General features: G+C 36.0%; 1 protein-coding gene across 5 annotated transcripts in view; it reads left to right on the plus strand.

Annotated features, from left to right (window-relative positions):
- GRM5 (glutamate metabotropic receptor 5) overlaps positions 1-25,122 on the plus strand; it is a 516,357-nt gene that overhangs the window by 122,459 nt on the left and 368,776 nt on the right. The gene's annotated exons all lie outside the window — the stretch shown is intronic.

The raw sequence follows: 25,122 nt of genomic DNA on the forward strand, positions 1-25,122 counted from the left end.
TTTGAAAATAATAAACATGGATTTGTTTGATGACAGTAAATTGTCCATATAGCATTATCATTACTTTAGTTATACTAAAGTAAATTTATAATTTAATGTGTTACCTTGATGCAAAAAACAAACGAAACTATTGAAGAACAGAATTGTGACTTGTACTCCACAATCTCAACTTTTGAGCACTCTGCAACTCTTCATTTTTGTCCTTTTAGGAAGTTACGTAGACACATGATGCTCTGAACCTCACTTTGCACACTTACAACACGGCACCTACTTATCACTGCTCATCAGCACCTCCAACTGGTAGATGCTGTCAGTTTAGCTGGTTTATATTAAGTGAATAAAAGAACTTTATACTTGGATAACAAATAATTTATTATTGCTAAATAGTTCATATTTATAGGTTCTCCTCTACTACCTCCAGGAAGAGAGCTTTTTCTTCACCTCAAACAAAATTGTGCCCAGACTCCAAAAGCACAGGATAAATAAAAGTAAAACCACTGTGTCTGAGGTAAAGATAAGGAGCCCACAGCCCCCACCAATTTACCAACCCCTCACATCTAATTTTAACTTCTGAGCTAACCCAACGTTTAAACCAACAATCTAGTTCAAGCTCCTCAATTTACAAATAAGGAAACACAGCCCAGAGAGATTTTGGTGGCTCATTCAGCATCACAGAGCTAATTAAAATCATAACCAGGATAAACACCAAGGCTGTGAACCTCAGTGCTTTTTTGAGTATAGTATGCCACGTGGGCTAAAGTCCTGATGGTACATGAATGAACTACTCACACTGTCAGTCAAACAGACAGAAAAGTTTAGAGTGTTCCAACAGTGAGGGAAAGCTCCACCTTAAAGTGCAGAAAATCCACGTGCCTTCTAATCTGTTTGTGTTAATTTCACTTGGCTTATTTCATTATTCTTTTTTTCAGTAGGACATGAGAGGAAACAGGATAGATAAATAAATAAAGATGCAGACACCCACACAAGCTATGCAGTTACAATACTGAGTAGGTGAAGGACTTGTTAAAAATGAATCTTTTTTTATGAGTCCTCAGGGAGTTCATCCACTTATCCCTGTACCTGAAATTGAGTTGTGTACACAATGGGGACCAGTCCCTTTTCATAGTTATTAGACTCTGTATTGTGGATTTTAATCTTTTTCATCTCTTCAGGAGCAGGTGTGTCACATGGAAAAATCAAGTGGCTGGGGGAAAAATGTGTTCCTATTTATAAGGAAACCTTTTTGTTCCAAATATTACATGAGGTATTTACTTGTTTAGGGTATGTGCTCATTCTGATAGAAGATTTAATCCTTAAGAGTCAGGAGGACTTTGAATTTTTCTTTCCCTCACCATCCCCTAGCCATCAAAAAGGACAGAAACCAGGAATTGCAAAGCATTTCTTAGATTTCAGGTTACATGGGATTTAGGACTTTTATTTGAAACTGAAATAAAATATGTTCTGCCACATATCTATATCTATATTTATATCTATAACTGTATCTATCTATATCTGTATACACACTTCTGTGCATGGGTATTTCAGCTACTGGGTTCCTGCTTAAAATAGGTCTCGAATACCTATGCTGGTTTTCATGTCTTTGCTTATAACTGCCACTGACTCAAATATCATAGGTGGCAATATTTCACTTTGTCTAACTGCTTGACAATTTTAGACATATATATGAGGAATTGCTTCAAGCTTTTGTTTAATTCATCCCCACCTCACAATCTCAGTTAAAGGAAAAGCCAATCTAAATTACACCCACCACAATGTAAAATGGTGCAGCTGCTGTGGAAAACAGTTTGGTGGTACCTCAAAAAGTTAAACGTAGAGTTTCCATATGACCCAAATATTCCACTTTTAGGTATGTATCCAAAAGTAAAGAAGGGACTCAAAATGATACTTGTACACCAATATTTGTAAAAGCATTATTTTACAACAGCTAAAAGGTGTATATAACTCAAGTGTCTATCAGCAAATGAGTGGAGAGAGAAACAAAATGTGGTGCTCCGTCCAATGGAATATTATCCAGCCATAAAAAAATGGAGTTTTGATACCTGCTACAACATGGATGAACCTTGAAAACATTATATTAAGAGAAATAAGCTAGACACAAAAAAATCAAATGTTGTGTGATTCTATACGAAATATCTAGAATAGGTATATTGATAGAGACAGAAAGTAGATTAGTGGTTACCAGGGACAGGGGAAGGGGGAATGGGAAATTATTGCTTAATGAGTAAAGAGTATCTGTTTGGGGTAAAAAGATTTTGGAGTTAGTGATGATGGCTGTACAACACTGTGGATGTAATTAATGCCACTAAATTTGACACTTTAAAATACCACAATTTGGGCTTCCCTGGTGGCACAGTGGTTGAGAGTCTGCCTGCCGATGCAGGGGACACGGGTTCGTGCCCCGGTCCAGGAAGATCCCACATGCCGCGGAGCAGCTGGGCCCGTGAGCCATGGCCTCTGAGCCTGTGCGTCCGGAGCCTGTGCTCCGCAACGGGAGAGGCCACAACAGTGAAAGGCCTGCGTACCGCAAAAAAAAAAAAAAACACAATTTAAAAGAAAGATTGAAGTACACCCACAATCCCTAGAGCGAAAAGAAAGAAAAACACCAAGGAAAATGTTATTTGCCCTCAAAATGACTATGATTGAAATATCTGGGGCTGACTACTGCAGAGCCCTGGGTGCCCAATATCACATGAAAATGTATTTATTTTTGTTCCTTATCTATGTGAGGCATTGCTAATGGGGACTCTGGAGACAGAGGTGAATAAGACACACCTTCTGCCCTCTTGGAACTTATGTACCAGTGGGGAAAGCTGAGAAACATCAAGCAAACAGACCCCAAAAGAGAAAAATGTAAGTTGCAGTAATTGCCATGAAGGAAAGAAGTGGGGGACTGAAATAGAGCACGTATGTGCATACATGCGTGTGCTGGTGAGACTGGGGGTAGAGGAGGATTCTCCTTCTAAAGAAGCATACGATTCAGAGTGAAATGAAAAATCAGAGAAAACACAAAGTCAGAGGAAATAGAAAAGGCAAGTCGGTAGAGCCATTCAGCTACATGGTAGTGGCAGGTAAAATAGAATAATAGGAACCGACCTTGGGACCCAGTGTACCTCACACATCAGCCACATTGAGGGAGGAGGTAGGTGAGCAAGAGCAAGATGCCAGCTTCAGTAATACGTTAAGTGTAAGTGTAAGATGGGTTTTAGATTTCCATTAAATAGTATTTGGCCAGAGGAACCCAGGATCGCTAGAACCAAGTCTTATAAATAATCTATTTCCCTTGAGGCTTCCAAGGCAATTATATACTCCACGAACAATGACAAATGAGAAATCAAAGTTCCACTTTAATTTTACTTGAGCTAGTGCATATAACTGCCAGTTAAATTCGTTGAAAAAGCTGGATTGGAGTACGTGAATTGGTCTCAATATTTCCAAGCTAAGCTTCCTACCTCAAAGTCCAAATCTTACCAAGCCAAATCTGGCTGCCATGTTCAAAGTGATTAGAGTTCCTGAGCCCCAAGGTAGTGAGAAAAGGCAAAGAAAGCTAGGGTGATGGGCTTCCTTGGGGAGTGGAGAGAAGCAAGAATCGCATTCTTTGGGGTGACCTTACTCTTTGTTGATGTGACCCATTTGGTGGGTATCCTGAAATCTAACCTATGAGTTTAGAATCTACTCTTTGATGGCATGTTAGGTTAATCTAAGATATGAAAAGGATTTTCACGGGCAAATAAAAGAAGGACAATGCATACCAGTCAGAGGGAGAAAATGACCAAAGGTATGGGGATATATATCTAGAAAATAAAATATGGTAGTAAAAGAAAGTATAATAAGGTAAAAAGCTGAAAATGGGATTTAAATCCATATTACTTTTGAAAAATAGGCCAAAAAGTTAGCCTCCTTATCTTTATGCTTTGGGCAATCATTTTCAAGTTCAGAGGAAAATAGTTACCTGACCTGGGTGTTGTATGTGAAAGAGGGATCGCAGAGGAACAAGACTACGGCAGGAAGGGTGTTAAGGATGTGGTCACTACTGACCAGATCTGAAAGGATTGTCGTTATTCATGTTACTAGGAAAGAGTCTAATAATTTGCTTTCTCTTTCATCATGTAAGAAGAGATGGTGAATCATGATCATTATTTTCAAAAACCTATCATGCGGTCCTAGGCTTTTCAGGAGAAATCCGTCCTGTTGCAGGTGCCAGACAGAAGGCAGGGAGCAGCAAGTTTACTTGACTCTGAATAGCACTGCAAAATGGGTAGTGTTCACATGGGACCCTATTCACAACGATTTGTATTGCATATGCCATTTGCTCAAATACTGAAGATATAGTATTTGTAGAAAGATGACAAAACGTGGAAAAGTATAAATAAGAAACATTGCCCCAAATTTTGTCTCATTTTGATAACCACAGTTAGTATTTTAGGGCATATTCTATTTTGTGTGTGTGTGTATGTGTGTGTTTCAGGGGGTATTGTTTTGGGATACAGTTTTACCAGTAGTGGTCTTATTTCGCTTTTACCTCAGATAATATTGTTTCTAGTAGTGGTGGGATATTGTTTCTAGTAGTGGTCTTATTTCACTTTTACCTCAGATAATATTGTCTCTAGTAGTGATGGGATCATGTGTAAATGGTACCAGTCACAACAGGCAGAGCATGTGAAATACTTCTGAAGCTGTGAGGACCACCACAGCCAAATTTTCTGCTATCAGATTCTGTAACTATGTATATGTACCCATACAGGTTTCTTTATATCTTTAACAGTTCCACAAGGAACACTTCATAATTACTACTCTCCAAATGAAGACACTGGAGCATAGAGAAGTTAAGCGAAATTGCCCAGATTACACAGGGAGTAAATGGCAGAACTAGGATTTAATCCATATCTGCTTGATTCCAGAGCTCTAGTAAATCCTAAACGGTAAAACCTAATACAAACACTCCATGGAATTATAATGATGTCAGATATACGGATGAACGAAAACAGCTGCAGAGAAGTTGTGACATTTTCAAGTCATACAAACATTTAGTGATAAGATAGAGCACTAGAGGCCAGGTCTTGAGCTGTGGGCTGGCACTCTGCCTTCTATGGTGATGAAATAGCATTTTTTTCTATTTCCACCATTGTCTCTCTCTCTCTCTCAGTCTTCTCTGTCCCGGTATGTATGCTGCTCTCATGGCATGAGCAGCAGGCCTGGACAGAATTGGAGCCCAGAAGGCCAGAGGAGGTCCCTGTGGGGCTTTTGTGGGAGGCTGCACTGTGATCAGCTGTGACCTTCCGGTGGTTAGCAGGGTTTCAGCCTAATTCTACTGTGACTACTACTAGCTGACATTAATGGGGCTGGCACTGTATGCCAGACAAGCCTCTAAGCATGTTATATGTAGTTGCTTAATTCTCATAAACATCCCCATTATACAGATGAGGACACTGTAGTACAGAGAAGCCAAATAACCTGTGCAAGGTCTCACAGCTGGAAAGATGGAACAGCCAGTACGTGAACTCTGGCATCTGCTTCCAAGCCAGCATTCTCCACCCATTAGCCGAACTACCTCAACTCCTCAAAGTAATTCTTAAATTATTAGAACAGCCAGACAAAATAATGGTTCTAACTGGCAGTTATAAGTGTTCAAAATAGTAATGAGTGGGCTTCCCTGGTGGCGCAGTGGTTGAGAGTCTGCCTGCCGATGCAGGGGACACGGGTTCGTGCCCCGGTCCGGGAGGATCCCACATGCCGCAGAGCAGCTGGGCCCGTGAGCCATGGCCGCTGAGCCTGTGCGACCGGAGCCTGTGCTCCGCAACGGGAGAGGCCACAGCAGTGAGAGATCTGCGTACCGCAAAAAAAAAAAAAAAAAAAAAAAAAAAAAAAAAAAAATTAGTAATGAGCACCTGGAATTACTTACTGCTTTTTCTTATGAATAATAAGTAACGAATTATCTCCTACCTTAACTTCATCTGGTGCGATTCCTTTCAACTTGCAAATGTGACAGTGTGTTTTAATCAGTCTAACTGTGCCATGCTAATGCACCCAGTTTTGAGCAGAGGAAGATGATGTTTAAGCAGGATTAAGTGATTTGCACAAGGCCACATAGCTAATATGTGACAAAACTAAAAATTTATGCCACATTTTCCAACTCCAAGTCAGATGTTATAATCATTATACCCTGATTGTGGTCATTTTTAACAAAGGTAATTTCCAGTATTTGGCATATATTTATTTTTTCAAAAACTTACTGACATCTGTTTCTCATGGGAATGTGGGTTTGCCTCTGCCTAGAAGGTGAAATGAAAACAGACAAAAAGAGCTTTTACAAAGGTTTTTCTCCCAAATGGAAAGCATTGTTTCTATAATGCTACTTATACCCCAGCGAGATATCCAGTGAGATAATCTCTTGACAATAACTCTTGGATTTATGTATAAATATCCTCAAAATTTGGATAGCAAATAAAGTAATAAAGTGTGTCTCACCTGCTAGAAAAATCACTGAGAGACACTCAAGTTTCAACTGCCCTATCTGTTGTGTCTTTCATCAAAATGGCCCAGTGTAAATGCTGGAAACTCCAATGTCAGAGGCAAGAGGAGCTGAAATTAACAAGCTAGTAATCTTAAATGTCTTTGATTTGTCAATAAATATCAGTTATTTTATCTGCTTTACAGAGGTGCTTTCAAATTAATTCATGTTTAGCAAATGTGGAGGGCCAATATAATTCAATATCTACTTTTATATATTAAGTAGGTTTAAGGGTACTTCAGAATTTTGAATGTATTTTTAAAGTTCCCTAGCAGTCTTTAGATAATGCTCTTTGTTTCTACCTTCCCTTCTTTTTATTTTTGATTTTCTGAAAAAATTACAATATGCTAAAATTTGAATGTAGTGAATGTGTATGTTTCTCACTGAGACCCCACCACCGCCTTCAGCCCTGCCCACTCCATGCTTTATTATGTTCCCTTGGAGACTCTGTTGTGTTCATTTGTTCATCTCAGTATCTGGCGTTTAGTAGGTGTCTTAATAAAATCCTTTTGGAATGAGCTTTTGAGAGACAGTAAAAGAGTCCTGCACTCAAAGACAGATATCACTAAGACAATCCTCCAGGAGAACCAACCTAACAAGAGATCCCGACCTCTCTAATACCGATACATTATCTTCATGGTTCTCTGGCATGTCTTCTGCTCTCTGGCAACCTCTGCCCTCAGGCCCCTTATACATAAATATTGCCCTGTCATTGGGAATATACGCCCAGACATACCTTTTCTACTCTTTCCTACCTTCTAATCTTCCTCCAACTGAGAATGGTTTATCTGCAAGGGTAACATTTTCTTTTCCTCCCAGAGTTTTTGTCAGATCAACAGATAAGACATATAAACACAACAGGCCTGAATCTTCTGATTGGATGCAGATGTGTGATACATTCATTGTCCCAGTGGAACCCATGTTTCAGTCACATAATCATATACCAATAAAAGATGACAACATTATTAATATAATAATCCTAATGCTTAACAGGTAATGCAGCCTGGTAGCTCTCCTTTGCAATCCACTTTCCTAATATATATATTGGGAGATATATATATATATATATATATTAGATCTATCTATATATATATATCTATATCTATATATCTATATCTTTTTTTTAAGATGTTGGGGGTAGGAGTTTTTTATTAATTAATTTTCTTCTTATTATTTATTTCTGGCTGTGTTGGGTCTTTGTTTCTGTGCGAGGGCTTTCTCTAGTTGCGGCGAGCGGGGGCCACTCCCCATCGCGGTGCGTGGGCCTCTCACTATCGTGGCCTCTCTCGTTGCGGAGCACAGGCTCCAGACGCGCAGGCTCAGTAGTTGTGGCCCACGGGCCCAGTTGCTCCACGGCATGCAGGATCCTCCCAGACCAGGGCTCGAACCCGCGTCCCCCGCACCAGCAGGCAGACTCCCAACCACTGCGCCACCAGGGAAGCCCCTATATATCTATATCTATATCTATATCTATATATCTGTAGGAGTTGAGTGGTGGTCCCCAAAAGATATATCCACATCCTAACCCCCAGAACCTGTGAGCGTTACCTTATTTGGAAGCATTATATGCACAATATGCACATATGTTCTAGAGATACGATGTATTTTATACATACTACATGCATGTGATTTAATAAGATATATAATGCATTACACAAGACACAGGTATTTATATATTTGCAGGCTTACATGCGTATTGAGTCTCAAACCTATGGTTCATGGATTCCTAGGATTCCACTGAAGAAGTAAAGGGAGTGTAAAGTTTTTTTCAATATTTAAAAGAACCCATGAGATAGCATATGATACTTGCGATTAGGTAACACAGGTTGATGACAATCGGAGATTCATTTGCTCTTGCTTGAATTTGCTCTTGGCTAGAATGGTGATTCTGAGAGGGGGTGACATTTGTTTGCTCCCAACAATCAGAAGTTCAGATTGATGGTTACTTATGGCTTTGGTGAATACAATATGGTAGCATGAATTCATTGTAAATTCTTTTTGGTGAATAAAATGTTTTAAAGTATGGGCTCCAAGAGGAAGATAAAATAAATGGTCAAAGGTTCTCTGGGTGGTGCAGGCTTGATATCTAAACCCAGACATGCATACATACACTCACAATCTTGCACTGATCACAGTGACTTTGTCTTAATTTTCCTTTACACATATTCAGTCTAGTTTTACTATTAATATTTCATTCTTCAATTCATCACCCTTTCCTGAACTTCATCTCTGTCAGTGCATCCTTTTTATCAGCTGGCTACCAGACACCTGATTGTCTATCTGAAGCTGCCCTTCTTCCCAATTATTTATTTTATTCTTAATTGAAGCATCATCAGTTCATGTCATAATCTTATTCCAGACTCCGAAATGGCTCTCCATCTCAGTCAGAATGAAATCCATCGTTCTTACTTGGCCAACAAGCCCAAAAGGTCTGTCACACTATCATGCTCACACTCTCCTTCTAGCATACCCCACCTAAACTTCCCTCCCAGCACTCTCCTTCTACCAGGTGCAGAATTGTATCAGGTGCAGGAGCTCATCTGGTTAATAAAAACTCTCCTCTGCTTTTAGACAGCCTATAGCTTTACGAGAGAAAGAGAAAGCAGCATGTAATATAATAGGATGAGGGTTACAACAGAGTTAACATGGGGACCCTTCGGGAACTTCTCAGAGGATCATCTGAATCACACAAAATAAAGAGAATTTAGCCATGTAAAAAATGAGCAAAAGGGTGGGACCACTCCCAGAAGTGGGCAGAGCCTGTATAATTCCAGAGTTGTGGGAAAACATGACTCATTTGTAGAATATATTTTGGCTGTCTGCATAGAAGGTGGGGTAACAAATTGAAGCATTTAGCTTGTTTAGCCCTAGATTTAAGATGCATTCAGAAGAGGAGGTTTCAAAAATGTTAAGTAATTAAAAATAAATAACCCAGAAGAGATAAAAAGAAAATATCAGAAGCTAAGGGAAGATCTCTGATGAGAGCAATCAAGCTGATGATCACATTTCAAAGGGCAAGGAGAAGATGGACCTCCCTCCTAATTAGTAAACTGGGGAATATTGCTGAAAAGTTAATGTGAAGACTTGATGGCAAAATTCCCTGCCATTTCCAGAGCTCGTTCACAAGGATGCATGTACCTGACAGGGCTCAGCCTGGATCCTTGGTTGCCACTGGCTTTGCTGTGTTGCCAATACGGTAATTAAGAGAACATTCTGGGATAGCTCAGAGATCAAAAAAACATTAAGGCTAGGAACTACCTCAGGAGATGTCTAAGAGATTTGATTCAGGAAGAAATAGATTGGAATTCTACTTCTGTCCATTCTGAATTTGGGGATTTTATGTAGCTTACAGTCATCTCAAATTTCTTGAATATAAAAAGAGAAAGAAAGATACCCACTTTATAGGTTTGATGAGAGAAGTGAATTAATGTATGTGAAGGACTTAACGACACTGAAATCACAAAATAAAAATAGCTGTTATTTTGTTATTATCCAGCCCAAACCATTTATTTCACTGATAAGGAAACACGTAAGGGAAACATGACTTGACTAAAAGCTCACTAAGTTCACACATGGAACTCATTAATTACCTGGTCCACCAACCTCTCCATCTCACCATCACCCCAAATGGCTTTAGGTTCATTAAGGATCTTATATATGATCTAAATTCCTATTTGATTTTCAGCCGATGTTTAGCATCCTCACAAAATCATGGACTTGCTTCATCTTCAAGTAAGTCTTCAGAGATCACTTCAAATATGAGGGCCGGGTGTGTTTTTTTAATATTAGAACGATTCTAAAGTAACAGAATCTGTTTCTTAAAGCGGCTCTGGCAGCACTATTTTTCCCAGAAAGCCATCCTGAACCAGACTAAGCTAAATATCCCTTCTCTGTACTGCAGGACAGGTGCTTACCTCCATGTTACTATTTGTTCCATTACCTACTGGGATTACGTATTTCACTAGTGACCCTCTCTCGTGTGTCAAGGCAGATGCAATGGCCAACTCATCTCTGAATCGCTTGTTCATAGCACTGTGTCAAATACATAGTATGTGTTCTATGTAATTTAATATTACCTAATATGTACTTTGTTGCAATTATTATGAGCTCCAAAGAAAAAGTCATTACTGTGTTTTAATAACATCAGTATTACAAGGATGACTATGCAAATATAGATATTCAAAATAATAATTTTGACCACCATTCTTTTGGATGTATAGAATTTTCTACATAGGCTCCTTAATATTATATCTTGCAAAATAATCATTCCCTCTACACACTGATATCTAAGCAGTGGTGAATTTCAGTTTGTTCACCCCAACTCACAAGGTCCAATTGTTCTTCTCTTCCCAATTCCATGTTCAGTGACTTCATGTTGACAGCTTGAAATTGACAATGGTGGGAATATTTTATGCCATGGAAATCAACAAATGCTGCATATCAGGGCCTGTTATTTTCCAGAGAGCAGGTTGTTGTACATTTACCGGAATATCACTGCATATAAGATTCTTAATCCACTATAATTTGTGTAGTTTTGTGTTTAACGTTTTATCTATCTAAGGTAAAAGCGATGTCTAGTTTTCTGGCTCCACCTCATTCTTTATACCACCTAGATGCCCGTAAATAATTCCCAGCAGAGTTGTTTGCATATATAGCAGGCACCCATAAAATAAACAATGAATTAATATGGAAACAGTCTCCGTATTACCTTGCTCTTTTCCTAATATATCTTTTAAAGTCTCTTAGGTTTATTAAGTAACAGTCGGGAGGATCAGCTTTGTCAGTGGATCAAATTCAAAGTTCAGTGAACTGGACAAAAAAACTTTGTGGAACTAGAAAACAGTGATATTGCTAAAAGTGTAGATAAATTTAATTAGCTGACCAAACCTTTTATTGGCCTTGTTTATTTGAACCAAAAAATGTGGGGTTAAGGTGGTTCTTTGGATTTCTTTGGTGGTTCTTTGGATTTTTTTAATAAAACTGAGATTGTTTTACACCCCTTTACGTAGGAAAGGGGTGAGGTTTTCCTCCCTTAACTTCAGATTTGTAAGAAGGATAATACAAGATTATTTCAGGCTATTCCAGTATTATGAATAATTGATTGATGTCCCTAAATGAAGCCTGGATTTTGAACTGCAGGTCATTATTATAAAGCAATCTTTAGTGAAAAATCAGTCCATTTCCTCTGTCGTTACTTCAAGAATATAGGTGTGTTTTAAAATTCTATTACAATGCTGTTCTCAGTCCTTTTACTCATAAATAATCAGTGAACCTAATAGATTTTTCTTCCAAATATAGTAAATGGGAAAGAAATAATTTTTATTGCAAAATGTAAATTGGTTGCATATCTCCGCCATCTCAGATAGTGTGAGATAGCATTTAACTGTGATTGATAGACATCTGAATTAAAACCAGCAACATTACTGATGAGATTTCTCTCCATATACCCTCCTGCATAGAGTGTTGATGTCTTTGAAGATGAATTAACCTGAGAGAACAATGAATTCTTTTGGCAGATATTCTAAAAGGAAACTTCTGGGAAACTTCAGTGGATACTGTTAGGATTTTAAATATCCAAGCTCATAGAATAGTGAAAAGATCTGAAGATCTCAATCAGTTAACTAGGAAACTAAGCAGTGAAAAGAAAAGAATATAAACAAAGAAATAACAAAGGAAAACATGTATATTCCTAAGATTACTTTGATACTACCTAAACTTTGACCCACCAAGAGAAATTGAGGTTGAAAGGAGATAATTTTGGTAAAGCATAGGCATGTTTCATCTATCCATCCATTTATTCATTCCTCCTTCTATTTAATCAATAAATCCTTAGTGAGTAGACTAAGTTTTGTATTGGCTATCTAAAAATTACTCTGACAGTCTCTAAGCTGAAAAATAGTAACAAGCTAGACAGACAAATAGATATGCAGTTTCAGTATAATGTAATACATGGAAATAAAATTGCATCATGCTTTATGTGAACACCAAGGAGATATAAATATCTGGGAGAAATGTAAATGAAAGGGAAAATTATATATATTTGAGCACCTGTGATACACCAACTGCTATGCTAGTTGGTTTTCTATAGCTTATTTCTTTCACTCTTCTCAATAATACTGCAGACAGTACTATTTGCATTTTACAGATGAAGAAACTGAAGCTTAGGGAAATTAACTAAATTGATGTTTATGGGTTGAATTGTGTCCTTTCCAAAAGATGTGTTGAAGTCCTAACCCCAAGTGTCTCCGAATATGACCTTATGGAAATAGTCTTTACAGAAGTAATCAAGTTAAATGTAGGCTATTAGGGTGGGTCCTAATTCAATATGACTGATACTCTTATAAATGGGAGAGATTTGGATACAGAGACAAGCATGCACAGAAGGAAGACAATGTGAAGACATACATGTAAGGTGGATGATTGGAGTAATACATTTATAAGAAAAGGAAACGCCAAAGATTGCTGTGAAACCACCAGAAGCTAGAAATAGGCAAGGAAGGACTTCCCTGCAGATTTCAGCAGATCATGGCCCTGACATTTTGGACTTCTGGTCTATTGTGAGACAATAACTTTCTGTTGTACTAAGCTGCTCAGTTTGTGATACTTTGTTATGGCAACCTAGGAAACTAATAAAGTTGGGCAAAGAACATAAGGCTAGTAAGTAATGACTCATGGTCATCCTTTACTGGCTCCAAAGCCCACATGTTTCCTCCTACACAGAGGAAGTGATTTCTACCCAAATCTTTAAGGATGAGTTTAAGGTGGAAAAGTAAAGAAAGTGCTTTCCTTTATTAGAAAACTCTATGAGTTCAGGCTAAATCTAAAGGCCTTGAAGAATGACCCAACTATGAAATCAGTTCTGTCTTAAGGAGTCTTTGAAGATCTCAGTTTAATTTGAACAAGTTGTTAACATGGCTGTTAGTCCCTAGAGTTGTCATTTTGTTTTGTTTTTGTTTTTAAATTTATGAAGATAAGGACTCAGTTGACTGGTATGTAGGATGGTAAAGCTTAAAAACAAGATATTTTCTGACCATTCCAGTCAATCATAGATAGCTACCTGACCCTCAGCACTCAAGTACTTACTGTCTAAATGCCACAGTTTTGACAACAGCATCCTACCTTGTAACTATTCTGAAAATGGATGTATCTGGCTTTCTATCCATGTTTTACTGAGCACCTATCAAATGTTTCCAGACTGTACTTATATATTTCATTTTCCTATTCAGAGTCCAACTAGTGAAATTTAAAACACAGGTTGATTGTGTGGCAACTAGTCTAGCAAATTTTTATCAGCAGTGCACTTGTGTTCAGTGTCCTGAAATATATATAGGATTCATTGTTCTGAGGAAGGGAAGAATTTCTTCCCCTTTATTCCTATATAATTGATAAAGCCAAATGCTTCTACTCAGCTTTATATCCAAAAATAGAAGAAATTTAAAAATCATATATGAATGAAGACTTAAAAAAACTTCTGCAAGACCACATGAAGGAAATATACAATAATTATGTATAAAAATATATAGGCACAATTTTAGGATTCCCATTGTACTAATAATATGCTTTACATAAAAAACAAAATACCAAAACACATATGCTTTTGGTATTTTGATTTATTTTTTAAATCTTTCTTTAAAATGCAAATATTTAGCAATACTCATGCTTAATTAACATAGAAATAAATTTATAAATGAGGAAATTATCACAGACTCTACTCTTACTACCCTAGCGGGCATTGTTCTTTTAAGATGGCAAAATATTTCTTAATATATTAAGCTGCAGAAAAAAAAAAGACTCTTAATTATATTTAGTTTTCATCAATATTTGGAAAATAGACTAAAGTTTTATCTTTATATTTTCTTTCTATTCTATAGAAAAAATCACAATTTTTAATAACAATCTTTATTACATTTTTGACCATTTAATAAGGTGTTTCACAGCTTGTTCTGGTTATTACAATAGCAATATGACCAATTAGAACATAGGTTTTTATTTTTTTTCTTTCTGTCATCTCTTTGGTTCTCTGCAACCATTGCAAAGGTTCTCCACTTTTAAGGACTCATGTGATTTGACTGAGATGACCTGAATAGTCCAGGATAATCCCCCATCTAAAGGTCCTTAACCTTAATCACATTTGCAAAGTCTCTTTCCCCAAGTATGGTAACATATTTTTTGGATCTGAGGATTAGGGCATGGACATATTTGAGGGCCATTATTCTGCCTTTCACAGGCAGAAAACAAGTTTAAATGACAACTCAAATACAGAGGTGAAAGAAGCATTTTATAATTTCTCAAGATTTGAGTTGTGAAACAACAAACAAAAGTTGAAGTGAAATAATATTTATTTGAAAGGCAAATAAATGAGGACAATAATGTTAACTTGGGAGGAAAATTTCTATGTCTTATAGGAATTAAGTTAATATAAATCTGAAGTCGATTTTGACATGTTAAGGTGTATATTGTAAGTCTTATGGGAACCACTAAAAAACAAACAAACAAACAAACAAAACTCACAAAAAATAAAGGAAAACTGAGTGATTTATTCTTTTTAGATGCCAATGATTTTAGATTGGGGAAATTTATATCACAGAATTACATAACAAACTCTGTGATGTACTTTCATCATCTGTAAAGTGGAGATAATCCTGAAAACCACTTCTCAGCTAGGTTGCAGGGGTGATGAACTTGAATGAGCTTTGGCAGTAGGCAGACTGGTATTTTGAATCCCAATCTGCAGCTTTGTGACCTTGAACATATCATTTAACTTCAGGACAGCTGTTTCTTTCATTGTAAAGAGGGGATAATAACCATACCCATCTCTTATTTATACAATGAAGATTAAATAAAATAATACATTAAAGAATTTTCCACAGATAACAGTACATTTTGACTATCATAATTGGGTTGTAAAAACATTTTTGAGCTATAAAGAGTATGAATATTGCTATTCACCATTATTATTTTTCCACAAGCTACTTTGCCTAATGGACAGAGACAAATCTGAGGAACCAACGTATGGTTATTACTTGGTTTCTTGGCATCTGTGCTAATCTTTAATTAATAACAGTGTCAGCATTCTAAACTATTATAAATTGTCTCTGCTGTGAAAATATTTGCTGCTCAATGGCATGTACTACACAGTAATATATATCTCACATCTATTATAGAAACCATGTGTAGGAGGTCTGCGTGATCAGATGTAATTCAACAATATTTTTTGCATCTGCTATGTGTCAGGCACTATGCTAGATTCTGAGGATGTAGAAGTAAAAACGGTATGCCTCTATCCATAGCCTTGTGAAGGAAACAGCACTAAAATTGCAAAATATTAGGATAGCATTAGAATTTGACTTGAAGGATGAATTGGAATAAGCAAAGGCATTCTAAAATATATTACCAGCTGCCTATTAGAGAGTACCTGCAGTGTACTGGGAGTATTGTACATAATATATCACTTAGACAATGACTACTCCAATTTTCATAGATGAAGAAATAAGAATTCAGAGAGTTTAAGGAATTTGGTCAGGTAACTACAGCTAGTAGATGGTGAGCCAAGGTTAAAATCTAAGCTTGTCCGTCTCCAACATGTGTACATTGAACCACTGGCATACCTGCAGGAATAAGGCAATTCTCAAAGAAGTATTTTAAACCTCCCTGAACATTCTAAAAGGAAAAAGGTATCACATCATGGAGACTCTGAGTTCCAGTGCACCATGCTCAACCAACTGAACTAACCAACTAGCGCGACTGAAATCTAAGATGCCGACATCAGTTCAATCATGGTGGCTAGAGCTAAACAGTTCTTCCTTAGTGATTACCTTCATGTCTGGAAGGAAACAGCCTTATCAAAATGACAAAGTTGAGGAGCTGCAAAAGGAACTTCAAACTTCTCCTAAATACAGGCAAGAAAAAATATGTAGTTTAACAAATTAACACTTAAAAATGTTTAAAATTTTAAAACAAAGGGTTTTCAGTCCTTTTCTTCCACCTAGAACTTCTATCTGGAAGTCAGTACTTAACAGGAAAGCCCATGACTTTCCCTCCTAGGCCCATAGCAGATATGATTAAGTGATAATAACATCTTTCCCTACTAGTCTGTAAAAACTCTAATAATCCTTTTTAGTACCATATGTCAGGCAACTATTACTTATCAGGTAAGATGACAGATGAAATAAATTTTTCTTGCAATACTGTTACCAAGTGAACATCAGCTATTGCTTTATGGCAGTGGTCTCAATGGGGAGTCCTTGCTCTCCTATGGATATTTGTCAACTGGAGACATTTGTCGTAGCTGAAAGGGGTGCTACTGACATCTATTGGGTTGAAGTCAGGGATGATGTTAAACATGCTACAATGCACAGGAGAGACCCCCATAATAACCAAAAAATTATCTGGCCCAAAATATCAATAGTGTCAAGGTTGAGAGACTGAATTTATGGACAGTTCATTAAAGAAAAACATCATGCGATCCTATTAAGTTAATTTGTTGAAATACAGAAAGAGGTTTTGTTCTTAAAGGGCTGTGACAAGAATTACAGTGGTAACTGGAATACATAAAAATGAAGACACAGATGAGAGATGAATTTCACAGTATCATTGTCCTACCAGCTGGGACCAAGACTCTCTTTCCCAGTACCAGTGACCTGACTGATTTTTCTTTTTTTTTTTTTTTTGTGTGTGTGTGGTACGCGGGCCTCTCACTGTTGCGGCCTCTCCCGTTGTGGAGCACAGGCTCCGGAAGCACAGGCCCAGCAGCCATGGCTCACGGGCCCAGCCACTCCACGGCATATGGGATCTTCCCGGACTGGGGCACGAACCTGTGTCCCCTGCATCAGCAGGCAGATTCTCAACCACTGCACCACCAGGGAAGCCCCTGACTGATTTTTATAAAAGCAGACATTCCCAGTTCCTGACAGCAGTATATCAAAAGACAGCACCCATGTCAGATATTGCAGAGTCAGCCCAGTGATTTTTCTTCCACTCCAGAGCCCACGAAGAAGTTGCCTGGATAAGTGGCTGCCATTCATTTCTTCACCTAGAGAAGCTGACATATAACAAACGCCTTTTTGTACTCACTTTACAAACTAAATGAGTTTTTGTGTGTCCTGCAGCAGACAGTACATTACAATTTGCATGTATCATAAATACGATACATATTCTAATTCACTGAGTTACACACAGCTTTCTGAATTATTCTGAATTTACAAAAGTTTTCCACAATGTGTTCAAATGCACTCTTTAATTTCTAAGCAAATAAAAGGGAACATATAGGTTAGCTCACCAGATAAAATTAGGTTGATTAATAAGTAATTTGATGAACAGTCCTTTGGAGGAGTTTTGTTGGGCCCGGGAAGCTCACGTTTTAAAAAGCATACAAATCTCAACAGTAGGTGAGCCTGCTTCTGCTTTGACCAGAGCCAAGGCAAGGAAAGAGTTGTATAAACTTCAGTCATTCTGCATTCAGTGAAGATCTACCAAGTATCCCAAATCATTTTTTAAATAAATTTTTTATCAAAATACTGACTCTTTACATACTTCATACCAAGGGAATAACTCCATTTTTTATTATGTTAAATATCTCCAATAAAACTTGATTATTCATCATTACTGACATCCACAAATTCTAAGATTTTGGTGCATCCATATTTATACTAAATGCTTATTTTAAGGGTCCCATTTTTACCTATATATTAAAATATTGTCTGACATAGGCATGATAATGTAATCTCAAAATGTAATGAATTTGCTTTTTATCCAAGAAATATTGGAAGAATGTCATCTGAATTTTTTCAATATGCAGATTTTGTTTCAGTTACATTGTAATATTTTACCTTTAAATGTCCCAAACCAGTTTTTTAATTGTATAGGTAATAAAGTTTGATAATTTCCTTTCAGTTAAATATAATTCTTTAATGATGAGTTTTCCTTCATGACAAAGTTAATCTGACTTTTAAAAAATATGGTACTCTGCTTGGGGTAATTGCCCACTTATACATACATACATCTGCCTCTGCATGTTTGCACTCACATCTTTTATATTCCTGAAAATGCTATGCATTACGTTAATGTACCCCAAATCTTATTATTCAAAAGTGAATAATAAAGCCTAACATTTGTTCTCGAAGAACTTAAATTCTCTGACAACACAGAAGTCTTTAATGACCATTTCTCCTTTCTTTTTTTAAATACCAAAGTTGTACTTTAAAAAAAAAATAATTTACCCCCTGTTCAACCATACATTTTTTACTGAACAATATTACATGCAAGGAACTCTGCCAAGTCCTGTGCATACATCTGGGGGAATAAAAATATAAGATTAGATCCATTCCTTCAGAAAGTGTGTTCTACTTGAGATGAGAAGAGATAACAAATGTTGGCAAGGATGTAGAGAAAATTGAACCCTTGTGCACTGTTGGTGGGAATGTAAATTGGTGTAGCCACTATGAAAAACAGTATGGAGGTTTTTCAAAAAATTAAAATAGAACTACCATGTGATCCAGCAGTTTCACTTCTGGGTATATACCCAAAGGAAATGAAAACAGGATATCAAAGAGATATATGTATTCCTATGTTTATTGCAGCATTATTTACAATAGCCAAGATATAGAAAGAATCTAAGTGTACTTCAGTGGGTGAATGGATAAAGATGTGATATATATACACCCCCACACACACACAAAATATTATTCAGCCGTGAGAAAGAAATCTATTACATTCCTATAAATACAGATAAAGCTAACACTAATTTTTGAAGTGGAATTACTAGTACAAAGATACAAAATATATTAAAAATCTTGAAAAATATTTCCAAATTTATTAAAGAAAAGTCTTGACCAATTTGAAAAGGAAAAAAATGTCTCAGTATTGCTTTAATTTTATATTTGTTAGATATTCAATAAAACTGTATTTTTCTTACATTTACTCATTACTCTCAACTTATCTTTTGTAATTTGTTATTTTCCATTTCCACTTCTCTAGTGCTATGGCCATGTTTTTTCTTATGAATTAATGTATCCATTTCTAAGTTAAAGAATTAAACTATTTTTGGTATGTCTATTCAAAATTTTTGCCAAGTAAAAGAATTGATTTGTTTGTTTTCTTATTGTTGCTTTTGAGAGTACTTTCTATATCCTGGATACAAGTCTTTTGTCACATTTATAGTTATTCAGATACTTTCTCCAAGTCTATGTTATTTGTAACATGGGAACTTTTTACATTTTGATCCATTTAAATCTATTCATGATCCGTTTTATTGTGCTTATATTTAGAGTCCTTCTCAGTTAAATATTTAAGGGAAAATTCCCTCACTTTTCATGTTTTTATTTGTATTTTACATTGTACTCCTTATCCCATTACTGGCTTCTAAATTTATACCCAGTAAAATGTATTCATTTTGATAAAATCATTCTTTATAAGTTTTGACAAATGCACAGATTTATCACCAGAATCAAAGCACAGAAAAGTTTCTTCACTCCTTAAAAATTGCCTCATGTGACTCGTGACCGTCCGCTTTCCTTGTCCCTCACAAGCACTGATCTGATTTCTATCCTCATAGTTTTACCTTTTCCAGAAAGTCATAAATGGAATCATATATTATGAACACTTTTGAATCTGATTTCTTTTACTTAGCATACTACATTTGAGATTAATCCAAGTCATTCCATTTATTTGTAGTTTGATCCATTTATAAATGATCAGTCTTCCACTGTATGGATGCACCACAGTTTGTGAATGTATTCACATGTTAAAGAATATTTGTGCTACTGGCGATTATATGTACTTAGTGTAAATAAACATTGCATAAATTTTCTATGAACATAAATTAGCAATTATCTTGGACAAATAGAGTGGGATTGCTGGGTTGTACAGTATGTTTCTTAGTGGTAAACTGACAAACTGGCCTCTGTCCAGAGTGGCCATACCATTTTGTATTCCCACCAGCAATGTATGAGAGTTCTTGTTGCTTCACATTTTTGCCATCACTTATTATTGTTATTTTGTTTGACTTTAGCTTTTCTAATATTTGCGTGAAATTATCTCTGTTCCTAATTGAATTCCTCTAAAGACTAATGATGTTGAACACCTTTTCATGTGCTAATTTACCATTCATATATCTTCTTTGATAAATTATAAATTAAATTATTTTGCCTAATTTTAAAAATGGAATTATTTATTTTCTTATTATTGAGTCTTGAGAGTATTTTCCATATTTCAATACAAGTCCTTTGTCAGACTCTGGTTAGCAAATAATTTATTCCCATCAGTGGCTTGTGTTAAAATTCTGAGAATATCTTTCATAGATCAAAGGTATTTCCTTTTGATGAAGCCCAGTATATCAATGTTGCTTTAATTTTATGAATCACATCCTGATATGATATGTAAGAATTACTTACCTACTTGTGGTCACAAAGATACTCTCCTATTTTCTTTAAGAAGATTTATAGATTTAGGTTTTATATTTATGTCTATGACCGGTTTAAGTTTTAATAAGGTATAAATTTGGGGTAGAGGTCCATTTCTTTACATATGGATGCCCAGTTATTCCAGCACCATTTGTTAAAAAGACTATCTTTTCTCCTTTATGCCTTTGTAGCTAAGTCAAACACCAATTTACCATATATCTTAGGGTCTATTTCTAGACTCTCTATTCTATTGATCTGTGTGTCTATACTTTTACCAGTACTATTTGATCAGTGTGACTTTATAGTAAGCCTTGATATCAGGCAGTGTGAGTACTCCATTAAAAAAAGATGTTTGGGCTATTCCAGGTCCATTGCTTTGCCATATAAATTTAAAAATGAACTTGTCACCATGGACAAAAAAAAACTTCTGCTGGAATTTTCATGGGAATTGTGTTGAATCTATGGATAAAGTTGGGAGAAAATGACGTCTTAACAATATTGAGTTTTCCAATTCATAAACATATATCTCTCTACGTATATCTCCATTTGTTTAAATCTAGTAATCTTTTCATCCATGTTTTGTAGTTTCATTATGCAGATCCTACACTATTTTGTTCAGATATAATTTATATCTAAGTATTTAATTTATGTGGGGTGCTATTGTAAATGCTGTTTTTTTTAAACTGTGAATTCTAGTTATTCATTGCTAATACTTAGAAATATGATTTCTTTTGTATACTGATCTTATATCCTGTGACCCTGCTAAGCTCACTTATTAATCTAGGAGCTTCTTTGTAGACTCCCTAGGATGTTTTACCTAGACAATTATGTGAAACAATGTCTGTGAAAGGAGATATTTTTATTTTTTAATTTCCAATCTAAATTTATCTTATTTATTTTCCTGCCTTATTGGACTGGTTAGGACTTTACAGTATAATGTTGAATCATAATGATAAGAAGGGATATACTTTCACTGTTCTTGATCTAGAGGGAATGTATTCAGTCTTTTACATGAAACATGGTATTATCTGCATGTTTTTGGTAAATGTCCTTTATCATGTTGATAAAGTTCCATTCTATTCCTGATATGCTGAGAGGCTTTTTTATGAGTGGATGTTGAATCTTATCTAAAGTCTTTTTCTGCAAATATTGAGAGGATCATATTACTTTTCTTCTTTATTTTGTTAATATGGTGAATTATATTATTTGATTTTTGAATGTTGAGCTAGTCTTACATTCCTAGAATAAGCTACACTCTATTGTGATATATTCTCTCTTTTATATATTGCTGGTGTTTATTCATTAACATTTTATTGAGAATTTTTCTTTTCCATGTTCATTAAGAGGATAGGTCTATAGTTTTCTTGTAATATCTTTTTCAGACTTTGGTTTAGGACAATTCTGGCTTTATAAAATGAATTGGCTATTGCTTTCTCTTATCCTATTTTCTGGAAGATATTGTGTAAAAATTGTATTATATCCCCCTTAAATGTTCGGAAGGTTTCAGTAGTGAAATGGTCTGAGCCTGGAGCTTTCTTTTTGGAAGAATTTTAAATATTAACTTAATATTTTACCAGATATAGAACTATTCCAATTATCCATTTTTTTTCTTGTGAGAGTATTGGTAGGTAGGTGTGCCTTTGAAAGAATTGTTCCATTTCCCCAAAGTTGTCAAATTTTTGTTCAGATTTGTAAGTAGTATCCTTAAGTATACTTTTAATACATGTATGGTATGTAGTGATGTCCTTGTTTCATTCCTGATTATTTGCGTCATCTCCCTTTTAATCATGGTCAGTATGGCTAGTGGTTCAGCATTAGGTTTCATTAATTTTTTTCAGTTGTTCTTCTGTTTTAGATTTTATCAATATCAGTTCTTATATATACTATTTCCTTCCATCTGTTTGCTTTGCATTTAATTTGCTCTTTTTCTAGTTTATTAAGGTTGAAGCTCAGGTTATTGATTTAAGATTTCTTTTCATTTCAAATTTAAGCATTTAATACTGTCAATTTCCTTCTAAGCGTTGACTTACTGCGTTCCACAATTTTGGTACGTTCCATATCATTTTTGCCTAACCATATTCATGAATACAATGAATTCTACCTGTAGACCCTTTGAGACCATGGAGACAAGGTGAGAAACCCTGTAAATGTGGAGTAGACCAAGAAATGCAAATAAAACATCTCTTCTCCTCTGAATGGCCCATGTAAGAATAAGTGACAATTGGCTATCAGGGCAAAAGTTTCTCAGACCAATTGGCTTTGGGCTAATTTACTCAAAACACACTCAGAATCCTTCATAATTTGCCTTTAAGTTCTGTTTTCAGCCCAGTGAACTTCTCTTATACTATGGAATTATTCCACTTTAAGCCAAACTAGATTATACAATATTGAATAAAAATGATCTTATACCCTCTCATCTTGCATCTCTCTCTCTCCCTTCATTTGAAATGCCTTCCTTTTTAAAAATGTTTTTAAACTTTTTATTTTGAAATAGTTTTAAACTTACCAAATAGTTGCAAGAACAGTACAAAAAATTCTCATGTACCCTTCACCAAATTCACCAATTCTTATCAATGAATTATATTTGCTCTCACTCTTCCACATTCTCTTTATTTTTTAAAATATCTTTAGTGGAATATAATTGCTTTACAATGCTGTGTTAGTTTCTGCTGTACAACAAAGAATCAGCTATAGGTATACATATATCCCTATATCCCCTCCCTCATGAGCCTCCTTCCCACCTTCCCTAACTCACCCCTCTAGGTCATCACAAAGTATAGAGCTGATCTCCCTGTGCTATGCAGCAGGTTCCCACTAGCCATCCATTTTACATTCGGTAGTGTATATATGTCAGTGCAACTCTCTCACTTCGTCCCAGCTTCTCCTTCCATCACTGGTCCTCAAGTCCTTTCTCTATGTCTGAGTCTATATTCCTGCCCTGCCACTAGGTTCATCAGTACTGTTTTTTTTAGATTCCTTATATGTGCATTAGCATATGGTATTTGTTTTTCTCTTTGTGACTTACTTCACTCTGTATGACAGAATCTAGGTCCATCCACCTCATTAAAAATAACTCAATTTCGTTTCTTTTATGCCTGAGTAATATTCCATTGTATATATGTGCCACATCTTTTTTATCCATTCATCTCTCAGTGGACATTTAGGTTGGTTCCATGTCCTGGCTATTGTAAATAGTGCTGCACTGAACATTGTGGTACATGTCTCTTTTTGAATTATGGTCCACTCAGGGTATATGTCCAGTAATGGGATTGCTGGGTCATATGGTACTTCTATTTTTAGTTTTTTAAGGAACCTCCATATTGTTCTCCATAGTGGCTGTATCAATTTACATTCCCACCAACAGTGCAAGAGGGTTCCCTTTTCTCCACACCCCCTCCAGCATTTACTGTTTGTAGATTTTTTGATGATGACCATTCTGACCAGTGTGAGGTGATATCTCATTGTAGTTTTGATTTGTATTTCTCTAATGATTAGTGATGTTGAGCATTTTTTCATGTGTTTGTTGGCAATCTGTATGTCTACTTTGGAGAAATGTCTGTTTAGGTTTTCTACCCATTTTTGGATTGGGTTTTTTTTTGATATTGAGCTGCATGAGCTGCTTGTAAATTTTGGAGATTAATCCTTTGTCAGTTGCTTCATTTGCAAATATTTTCTCCCATTCTGAGGGTTGTCTTTTCATCTTGTTTATGGTTTCCTTTGCTGTGCAAAAGCTTTTAAGCTTCATTAACTCCCATTTGTTTATTTTAGACTTTACTTCCATTACTCTAGGAGGTGGGTCAAAAACGATCTTGCTGTGATTTATGTCATAGAGTGTTCTGCCTATGTTTTCTTCTAAGAGTTTTAGAGTGTCTGGCCTTACATTTAGGTCTTTAATCCATTGTGAGTTTATTTTTGTGTATGGTGTTAGGAAGTGTTCTAACTTCATTCTTTTACATGTAGCTGTCCAGTTTTCCCAGCACCACTTATTGAAGAGACTTTCTTTTCTCCTCTGTATATTCTTGCCTTGTTTATCAAAAATAAGGTGACCACATGTGTGTGGGTTTATCTCTGGGCTTTCTATCCTGTTCCATTGATCTATATTTCTGTTTCTGTGCCAGTACCATACTGTCTTGGTTGCTGTAGCTTTATAGTATAGTCTGAAGCCAGGGTACCTGATTCCTCCAGCTCTGTTTT

Source organism: Mesoplodon densirostris, chromosome 7 (genome assembly GCF_025265405.1).
Source record: "Mesoplodon densirostris isolate mMesDen1 chromosome 7, mMesDen1 primary haplotype, whole genome shotgun sequence".
In the NCBI taxonomy this organism is placed as follows: domain Eukaryota; kingdom Metazoa; phylum Chordata; class Mammalia; order Artiodactyla; family Ziphiidae; genus Mesoplodon; species Mesoplodon densirostris.